The following is a 10,611-nucleotide window of genomic DNA, read 5'->3' on the forward strand; positions in this document are numbered from 1 at the left end:
ATTCACCATTCTGGTTTCCTCAGTACTACAAGCTAACAAATTTATCTACCAGCTAGGTATAAAGGAAATTGCAGCGTAATAACCTCATGATGTAACATACTAAGTAATAGCATAGATTTTAGGGTCAAACTGCCTGAGTTCCTATCCTGACATTTATTTGCTGTTTAATCTCAGGCGAGTTACTCAAACAATATGTGACTCTTTTCCTCATCCGTAAAGTGAGGATAAGAGGAGTACTTACCTGGCAAAGATCGTTGAAGTTGTTAAGTGAATCAACATTTGTAAAGTGCTTGGAACATACATGCATACATACATACATAAATAGTTTTTTTTTTTTTTAATTAAAAGAACCTCTTTTTTAAGACTCTGGGAAATACTGCCTTTGGAATTTAGGACAGCACAGTGTATTTGTGTACTTATGCCCCACTGAGGAAATGTTAGACTTCTTATTTATATCTATGGCTTTTAACTCACTTGGATCCATGCTTAAGGCTCCTTGACACTGATAAAGCAGCTTGTTTGTGAATTTAGCCAATTTGTGTGTGTGTGTGTGTGTGTGTGTGTGTGTGTGTGTTTGTGGCAACATGTGCACAGAGGGGAGTGCTTTGAAAATGCATACTGGATCTTCTGATTCATTTGGATCTCTACAAATGCCTAAGTTTTGTTAAAAACACAAAGCACAGTTCTTGCTAAACTGAGCAAGCATGAGATGCAGCCCTCAAATTGGGAAACTGATCACTGTACCCACTTACTCTAGCAGCAGCCAAGGAGTCTCAGCTTCAAGAAGATGAAAACAAACAAACAAAAAACCAGTGCTTTTCCACCTCCATAAGAGGATGAAGTGCATGATTTCATTTTTTAATGTTTATTTTTGAGAGAGAGACACACACACACAGAGTGAGCCGGGGAGGGTCAAAGAGTGAGGGAGACACAGAATCTGAAGCAGGCTTCAGGCTCTGAACTGTCAGCACAGAGCCTGATGTGGGGTTTGAACTCACAAACCGCGAGATCGTCACCTGAGCCGAAGTCGGACGCCTAACCGACTGAGCCACCCAGGCATCCCTCATTTAATTTTTTAACCTTTTTTTTGACAAATAGAAATATTTGTCAAATATTTAAGGTATTATGTACATATATATAGTGAAATGATACCGCAATCAAACTAACATACTCATCACCTCCCATAGTAACCTTTTTTAGTGTGTGTGTGTGTGTGTGTGTGTGTGTGTGTGTGTAGGAACACCTGAGACCTACTCTTTTAGCAAATTTCAAGTTTACAATATATTATTATTAAAAATAGTCACCATGCCACATACTTGGTCTCCAGAACTTACTCATCTCATAAAGGAAGTTTATATTTTTGATCAATATCTCCCCCTTTCCCTATCCCCATTCTACTCTCTGTTACTACGAGTTGAACATTTTTTTAGATTCCACATATATACCAGATCATGCGATATTCATATTCATCTTTCTGTGTCTGGCTTATTTCATTTAGCATAATGCCCTCCAGTTTCATTCATGTTGTCTCAAATTACATGATTTCCTTCTTTTTAAAGGCTGAATATTATTCCACTATGTATATATCACATTTTCTTTATTCATTCATCTGTCAACAGATACTTAGGTTGATTCTATTACCTTGGCTATTGTGAATAATGCTGCATGATCACGGGAGTGCCGATATCTCTTTAATATCCTGTTTTCCCTTCCTTTGGCTATATACCCAGAAGTAGGATTGCTGGATCATATGGTAGTTCTATTTTTCATTTTTGAGCAATCCCCATACTGCTTTCCGCAGCAGCGGAATCAATTTATATTCCCACCGACAGTGAACAAAGATTCCCTTTTCTTCACATCCTTACACTTATCTCTTGTCTTTTTGATAATAGCTACTCTACCAGTGTGAGAATATATTTCATTGTGGTTTTGATTTGCATTTCTCTGATGATCAGCGATATTGAGCACTATTGAGTATAGTGGTTGGCTATCTGTATGTGTTCTTTGGAAAACTACCTATCCATCCTTTTTCCATTGTTTAACTGAAGTGGGTTTGTGTGTGTGTGTGTATGTGTGTGCACGCGCGTTGGGTTTTTTGTTTCGTTTTGGTTTTTTTTTTTCATTTTGGGTTTTTTTGTTTGTTTTTGTTTTGCCACTGAATTGTATGAGTTGGTTATATATTTTAGATGCTAATGATGTGCATGATTTCTCACAGAGCTTGTCAAGGGTTTTCCACTCATCCCAGAACCCTTCCACTGGAATTAAAGAGCCTACTCATGGGTTCAGATGCGCATCTTTCATGTTGTCCATCTATCTGAGGCCATGTAATTCCTTGGAAATTGTGGAACTGCATTATTTCCTACAGTGTGGCCAAGCCTAAAACTGGCCCCAGGAACAATCCTGTTCTTCTGTTTACATTTCCTTAGATAAATGAGACAGGAATATCTGTTAAGTATCTATAATTTCTAAGTGTTTTTACAAATCTTGTTGGGATAGTTGGATGCTTTCCACACAAATATATTGTTTCACTGGCCAGGGGATTTATAATTTTCTGGAATCCAGTATGTCTGAGGCTAAGAGGTTAGTATTTTAGCCAATGTTCTCAAATTAAGTCACATGCCTGCAGTTCTTTTTTTTTTTTTTTTAATGTTTATTTATTTATTTTGACAGAGAGTGAGAGAGCAAGTAGGGGAGGAATAGAGGGAGGTAGGGAGAGAGGGAGAATTATGAGCAGACTCCGTGCTGTCAGCACAGAACCCCATGTGGGGCTCAAACCCATGAACCCATGAGATCATGACCTGAGCTGAAATCAAGAGTTGGACCCTCAACTGACTGAGCCACCCGGGTGCCCCCACATACCTTCAGTTCTAAGTACAGGGACCAGAGGTCATTTTGGTACCTCAAAGAAAGAAATCAGTATCTATTTCAGTTTGCAAAATGGCAGAATCTTATTTTCATACACTGAAAGTTTTTTCTCCTTTTATAACTGTTCAAAGTGGGGCTACATATCTGGAGATGTGGGTGCACTTGAGTGTAGGGGTGAATACTAAAGGATGAGGACTGAAATACACAAGATTCACTTAAAAAATCAAAGTCACCCTGAAGTTCAACATATATCCTATTTTCTAGGAAAATAAAATGTACTATCAGATCAAGTATAGCTTTCTATGGAAAAAAATTTTGGAGGCCAGAAGCAAAATTGAAGAAAGGCAGTGTTCCACGGTCGAAGGAAACAGAAGCTGCCACCTGGAAGAAATTCAGACTGAGCTGAGGCTATGACACTTTGAAAGGACAGAGAATTGAGCAAACTGACTTTATTGTTTGAGGAAGTTTAAATGGAAACCTTAAAACAAGCAGCCTCCTTTTTCTGTATCCCACTCTAGGAACCGAAGTGGTCTTAAGTAAGAATGTTGCTTCTAGGTGTGCCTGGGTGGCTCAGTGGGTTGAGCATCCAACTCTTGACTTGGGCTCCGGTCATGTTCTCCCAGTTTGTGAGTTTGACCCCTGCATCTGGCTCTGTGCTGTGCACACAGTGCGGATTCTGCTTGGGATTCTCTCTCTCCCTCTCTCTGCCCCTACCCCTAAGTAAACAAATAAACTTTTTTTTTTTTTTTTTTTTTTTTTTTTTAAGAAAAGAATGCTGGTCGTAGCGACATTCAGCTGCGCTTGAAAGAGGAGGGAAATTATCAGGTGCGGGGAAAGGTGCCCCGGAATAACAGCCAGGAGACCTGAGCCCCAGTTTCACTTAGGTCACTTGGCAACGTGTAAGCCAGGTTACTTTCCCTTTCGGAGACACTAACAACCGTGGTGCTTAGCGGCAGCAGTGCAAGCAGCAGCAGCTGTAGCGGGGGTGGTAGCTGCAGGAGCAGCGGCAGTCGTAGCAGCAGGAGCAGCAAAAGCAGCAGCAGTGGTACTAGTAACAACGGCAGCAGCAGTATAGTATTAGCAGGAGCAGCAACACAGCGATAGTAGTGGTAGTAGCAGGAGTAGGAGTAGGAGCCACAGCAGTAATAGCATAGCGATAGTAGTCAATTGCAGTAGTCGTGGCACTGTCTCCCTATTGAAGGTCTACTGTCAGGCACTTGGGTAGGAACTCCACAACTATTATTTCTTTAAACTCCAAGGTAACCTTCCCGTATAGGTAGTATCATCCCCATTGAACTCTCGGGGGAAATGGAGGATCAAAGAGGTCAAGTCATTTGCTTAAGGGCGCTTTGCAAGTTAGCGAAAAATCTGGATTTTGAACCTGGGGCAACCTGATTCCAAAGTCTTGACCTTCTCCTGGGAGACAATGTGGTGTGGGGCAGTGTCTCTCAAACTTTAATGTGCTCACGAACACATAAGATCGTGGGGATCTTAAAACTGACGCAATCAGTCTGGTGCAAGGCCTGAGATCTTGCCCTTCTAACAAGCCCCCAGGTGCTGCTGCTGGTTATCTAGGAAGCAACCTCTGAGAGTGCGAAGAGAGTACGCTTTCCAGTCAGAATGTGTGGCCTTAGTGTACTCATCTGTAGCATAAAGGAGTTTGATAAAATGAGTTTTAAGGCACATTCCAGCTCTGAAATCCCCACACTATAGTATTAAGAAACCAGATCACACAGGAATGACTTTTAGCTACATGAATTTTTAAACTGGTTTCAGATGAGATTCTGGCCATGATTTATGTATCTTTCTGCAGCATCTCTGACAGGTAGGATCAGACACCTTCACTCAAATTACATTGTTGTTAAGCTTTAGACTGAGCTAAAGCTTACCGAAAGAGTTCAAAGCACTTCTTTTCATAAGCATCTTTAAAGATTATAAATGTAAAAATAGTTTCTTATGAGAAGCTTAGATGGCAGGGTTTTTCTTTTTAATAACAGAAATGAGAAGTCTCCAAAACCATAATGGTAGCACAATCCGTAAAAATATGTTAATGCCTCATCTTAAAGTCTTACAGAAATTGAGGTTTTCTGAGTTAACAAAATAGACTTCATCACAGATGGTCAGAATGATAAAAGGAACCAGCACACTAGTGCAGCAAGACTAAAAACACTGCTCTTAGCTAAGCATGCTGAAAGTCTTTAAGAAAATCTTTCTACATATAGCTCTTCTAAGTGTTGAAGGAAAAATGGTTTTGATTGGCAAGGGCACCTCAAATGCTTTAAGCAAAGCTCAGGGCCATAGGGTATGCAAGTTTTATGAAGAAGCCATTTCTATTTAAAATGGATGCCCTTATTAAGATGCATTTTCTCATCATCTTGTATGTAACGCAGGATAATGGCACCAAAGAAAGTGGTTTTGCTCTCTTCTAAGAGGTACAGTCCAGATCACCAAGAGAGATGTCATGAACTCCTTTTCCTGAACTCAAACAAGGGCTGCTGCAAGAGTAGGGCATAGTCCATAGTTTGTCTATAAGTCTGATGAAAAATCATTTACCACTGGTCAAGACTGTTTAAACTGAAACCAGAACCCTTTATTGAGGTCTTCAGATATAGAAGACACATCCATCAGGAATGACTCAAGTAAATTTGTGTCTAAAGAAAAAGATACCCTTGGGGGCTCCTAGGTGGGTGCCTCAGTTGGTTGAGCATGCGACTCTTGATTTCAGCTCATTGATTTCAGATCCTAGGGTCATGAGATTGAGCCCCACATCAGGCTCCATGCTTTGCGTGGAGCCTGCTTAAGATTCTCTCTCTCTCTCTCTCTCTCTCTCTTTCTCTCTCCCCTCTCTGCCCCTCTCCCTGGCTCACATACTTTCTTTCTCTAAAATAAAAAAAATTTTTAAATGAAAAAAAGAAAAAGGATACCTTTGAAATCAGGGAAGATTTTACATCACAATGTTTTTTATGGCCTGCAATTTTTTAATTTTTTTAAATGTTTTTATTTATTTTTGAGACAGAGAGAGACAGAGCATGAGCAGGGGAGGGGCAGAGAGAGAGGGAGACACAGAATCTGAAGCAGGATCCAGGCTCTGAGCTGTCAGCACAGAGCCCGACACAGGGCTTGAACCATGAACTGTGAGATCATGACCTGAGCAGAAGTCGGACGCTTAACCGACTAAGCCACCCAGGTGCCCCATATTTAGCCAATTTTTAATTACATGGCAATGAGAGTCAAACTTTTTAACAGGCAGAGTCACTCTTTTCTAAATAATTTCTTATGAAGAATCCCCAAATGTAAAATAGATACAGAGCTACTCCATTCCAAGTTTGCAAAGAAGGGTTGCCCTTAGACCCTACTTTGGTAACCATGGGTCATGTTCCAGATTTCTATTGCTGTTTAACAAACTACTCCAGAACTTAGTGGCTCAAAACAAAATTTTATTAACTGTCATAATTTTGTGGGTTGACAAGACTCAGCTGGGGAGTTCTTGCTTGGGAACTGTTATGCGGTTACAGTCACAAAGTCCTCTGAAGGCTCTGCTGTGATGGACATCCATGATGACTCCTTCAACCCATGTCCCGAGCTTCAGTGCTCCTTGGCTTCTGTCTCCATGTAGCATCTTATCCTCCATGGTCTTTCAGTGTGGTTTGGGATTCTCATAGGGTGGTTTCTGGTAGTCACATAGCAGCTGGGTTCCAAGAGGTAGGATTTAAAACTTCCAGGCCAATTAATGGCAAAGCCCAGAACTGGCACAACATGACTTTCACTGTATTCTATTGTCAAAGCAATCGTGGGGTCTTCCCAGATTCAAGGGGGTAGAGAAATGGCAACCTCTTGATGGGAAGGTAGCAATGTCACATTGTAGAAGAACATGTGGGATTGGACATATTGTTGCAGCCATCTTTGGAAAATGCCATCTGCCTTAGTTAATAAGCACTATGGTTAATAAGGATCTGAGATGATATGGAGAATCAAAATTTATACATAATCTTAAAATCTTTTTTTTTAGTGTAGTTGATACACAATGTTACATTAGTTTCAAGTGTACAACATGGTAATTCAACAACTTTATACCTTATGCTCTGCTCACCACAAGTGTAGCTACCATGTGTCACCATAAAGCACTATTATGATACCACTGACTATTCCCGATGTTGTACCTTTTATTCAATCTTAAGGTCTTCTCAAAACTCCCTTCTTAGAGATTTTAATTGTGATCTTGTGGAAACTTGAAAATAGTAAATTTGGTTTTATTTCTGGATCTTCTTTACTGGCAGAGATATTAATGTTACATCCTATTGGAAAGTGCTATGAGTTGCTACTTATTTGGGAAGAGAAGTGTGGGTAAGAGAAGGTAAGGACAGTAAAGATGTTAGTTAGTCATAGCCACTTCTCCCCTTTACTATTTTTCAAGTCACAGAAAGTGACTAGAACAGACATAAACAAGGCCCTAGCACACTCAGATTAGAAATACAGAAAACTGCAGCAACATGTAGCCATCCCTGCAAATCAGCAAAGTGGGCAGCCAGGATTTTGCAGCGCATTTTGAAAGAAAACGAACCTTCAACAGAAAACACCTGGCAAAAAAAAAAAAAACAAAAAAAACAAACAAAAAAAAACACCTGCACTTTGAGAAATACAGACGCAAAGCCTACAAACCCGACATTAGAAGTAAGGGCCCTGAAAAGAGAAGTGGAATCCCAGCCCAGGAAGCTGAGGCAAGAGGATTTTTAGAGCCTAGAAGAAACAGAATAGTTCTGGGGCCACACTAATTAGGAGTTTCCTCTACTTCCTTAGTAAGAAAGGGGAAATAGCAGAATCCATAATAAATGATGCATTAAACACAAAATATTCATTATTATCTATGATAAAACATTTAAATATTAAAATTCTCATTTCAGAATGAAGATTCAGTCATTCTCAACAAACCCATTGGTTACCTTCCTAAATTTCAAAATTAAAGTGCCCTTCCAGGTTTTAGTTATTTAGTACCCGAGCTGAAGTCACACTAGTTGCTTATTATGATCAAAATTCTTGTGCCCAGAATGGAAAAAATCTGTCATGACTATTCCTTCCCAAGGGTCAGCTATGTCTGGATGTGCCACATGTTGTATCAACCTTCCACAAAGATGGTAGAGGGGCGCCTGGGTGGCTCAGTCGGTTAAGCATCCAACTTCAGCTCAGCTCATGATCTCAGGGCTTGCGAGTTCAAGCCCCGTTGCAAGCTCTGTGCTGAAAGCTCAAAACCTGGAACCTGCTTCAGATTCTGTGTCTCCTTCTTTCTCTGCCCCTCCGCTGCTCATGCTCTGTCTGTCTGTCTCTCTCTCTCAAATATAAATAAACATCAAAAAAATTTTTTTAATGGTGAAAAAAGAGTACAGCATAGTCTGATACTTGGTTTGGGTTCTATGAATTAGAGCTCCAGCTGGAGCAACTATTGTGAACCTACATGAAGGCCAAGTATGGATTAGAAAAGCAGGTTCGACATGTTTTATTACATAGGGAAATTATCTCCTAGTAATTGCTCAGTTTATTATTGGCTAAGTCTATTATTGCCAGGGCAGGATTTTCAGAGAATTGTTCTCAAAGAGATGAAGTTGAGTCAGTCTTAGTGAAATTACATTTTAAGTTTGGCATGATCCTAACCTTTTTTTTCCTCATGTTTATTTATTTATTCGGGTGGGGGGGGAAGAGGAGGGACAGAGAGAGAGGGAAAGAGAGAATCCCATGCAGGCTCTGCACTGTCAGCACAGAGCTGGCATGGGGCTCCATCTCATGAATCATGAGATCATGACATGAGCTGAAATCGGGAGAAAGATGCGCAGCTGACTAAGCCACCCAGGTGCCCCTGATTCTGACCTTTTGAAAACAACTCCAGTAGTCATGAAACATCATGTAACTTTATGTATGTGCGTGGAGAAGGCAGTGTTGGTGATGGTGAGGTGTTGGTGAGAAGGGCATCAGTGGTCCTCAAGAGAAGAAGGAAGAAAAGTGAAGAAGAAAATAATTAAAGAAAATTATTTTGAAAATAATCACCATGATTCTTTTTTTAAGATTTTACTATGTAGGAGTTTTACACACAAAACTTATCTTTGAATTTGATGCTAGTTTTCTATTGTAACATGAGTTACATAATCTTACACAGCCTTATGCCTCTGTCCTTTGAGTGTCCTTTCCTTTTTTTTTTTTTTTTTTTTTTTTTTTTTGATAACTAGGCAAACATTTACTACTCATCTTTTAAACTCAAATATCGCCTCCCCTATGAAGTCTTGGCTCACCTTCAACTTTATGCCTACTCCCAGCCAGGGACAATTGACCTTTCTTTTTATTTAAGTGTCTGTTGCCTTACTAGAAAGTAAGCATCCTGGGGGCGGCTCCATGGATCCTTTTAGAGACCTAAGAGGTTGGTGTTTCATTAAAACGTTTAAAGAGTTATCAGCTCATTCCAATAAATTCCACTTTTGTGCTCAAAATTAGCCAAAGGAAATTTCTATTATGTATAACCACAGAACCCTAATGGTGGCAGAAAATATACTGAAACTGAACCAACTGCCTGAGTGGAAGGGACTCATGAAGCTTAGAGCACAGAGAAAGGAAACCCAGAATCAGAAATTGGCAGTGTTTGTCTAGCACCCTTCAGAGGAGGGTGTGTCTCCTCTGGGAACTCCCTGAGGCTGGTTACTAGAAAGACATTCTCCATTGTGGGTCAAGCATAATTCTTCAGACCTCATCATGATCTGCAGAATATTTCTCAAACCATCCTTTACTTTTTTTTTCTCTGATTCCACCTTACTAGCCAACCTCAAGATCACAAATTCAATTCTCAGGGTATTATGAGATCAGGAAGGAAGTAACTTTGGTAACTGGAAAGGAATATTCCCCAATGTAAGTGAATAACATCCCGAAGTAAATAACGTTATATGACAGTGTCTTGACAGTTTGGACAGCCCATATCAGTTGTTACAGTCTGATGAACTACAGACTCCTAGCAAAATTGAGTTTCTCAACCTGCAAGACCAAGATGAGCCTGAGGTGACCTCACCAAGGTAGTGCCACCCTTTGAGGCTTAACAGATTCCACTGTTTTCTCTTGATTATATTCCTCCTTCCTACCATACCTCAATGCACTACAATAATCAATAATATGCCAGTGGTGTATAAATCTCTAAGGTCCATATTCTTTGCTATATATAGGTGTACACAGTAAGTAAACTCTAATTCTAATCATTAGCTACAATCAGAAAGGTAAGTGATCAAGGTTTAGTTTTACCTTTGTATGATACAAGAGTTTGTTAAGAAAACTGATGGTGTAAAGCAATTACCTCTGCTTTTTCTGTGACATATAAGAATGGTGTTGGCATGTGCAAAACAGCCCCATGTGCAAGTGCAGTTCCTGGCTTCATCTCTGTAACCCCAGCCTTGCTTTTCTCTCAAGAAAGCATTTTGGAATGCAAATGTATGACCATGATATTACTGTGATAACCTCACATCATCTCTGGCTTCTTTTTAAAAGTTCTTCATTTGCAAGCTTTCATACTTCTTTTATGATTGATATCAGGCTTTTTGCAACACGTCAATGTGTCCTGTTGAGACCTGCTGGTGTAAATATTAAAGGGAGAATGTTTAAGCTAATTATTAACTAAGTTGTTTATAATTTTTTTTTTAGTGTTTGCAGAATTAACACGTCAATTTCACTCTTTCTTGTCAGTTCCAGCAGGAGGGACAGAACCACAATTTGGTAGTATTG

Source organism: Neofelis nebulosa, chromosome 9 (genome assembly GCF_028018385.1).
Source record: "Neofelis nebulosa isolate mNeoNeb1 chromosome 9, mNeoNeb1.pri, whole genome shotgun sequence".
NCBI classification, from domain to species: Eukaryota; Metazoa; Chordata; class Mammalia; order Carnivora; family Felidae; genus Neofelis; species Neofelis nebulosa.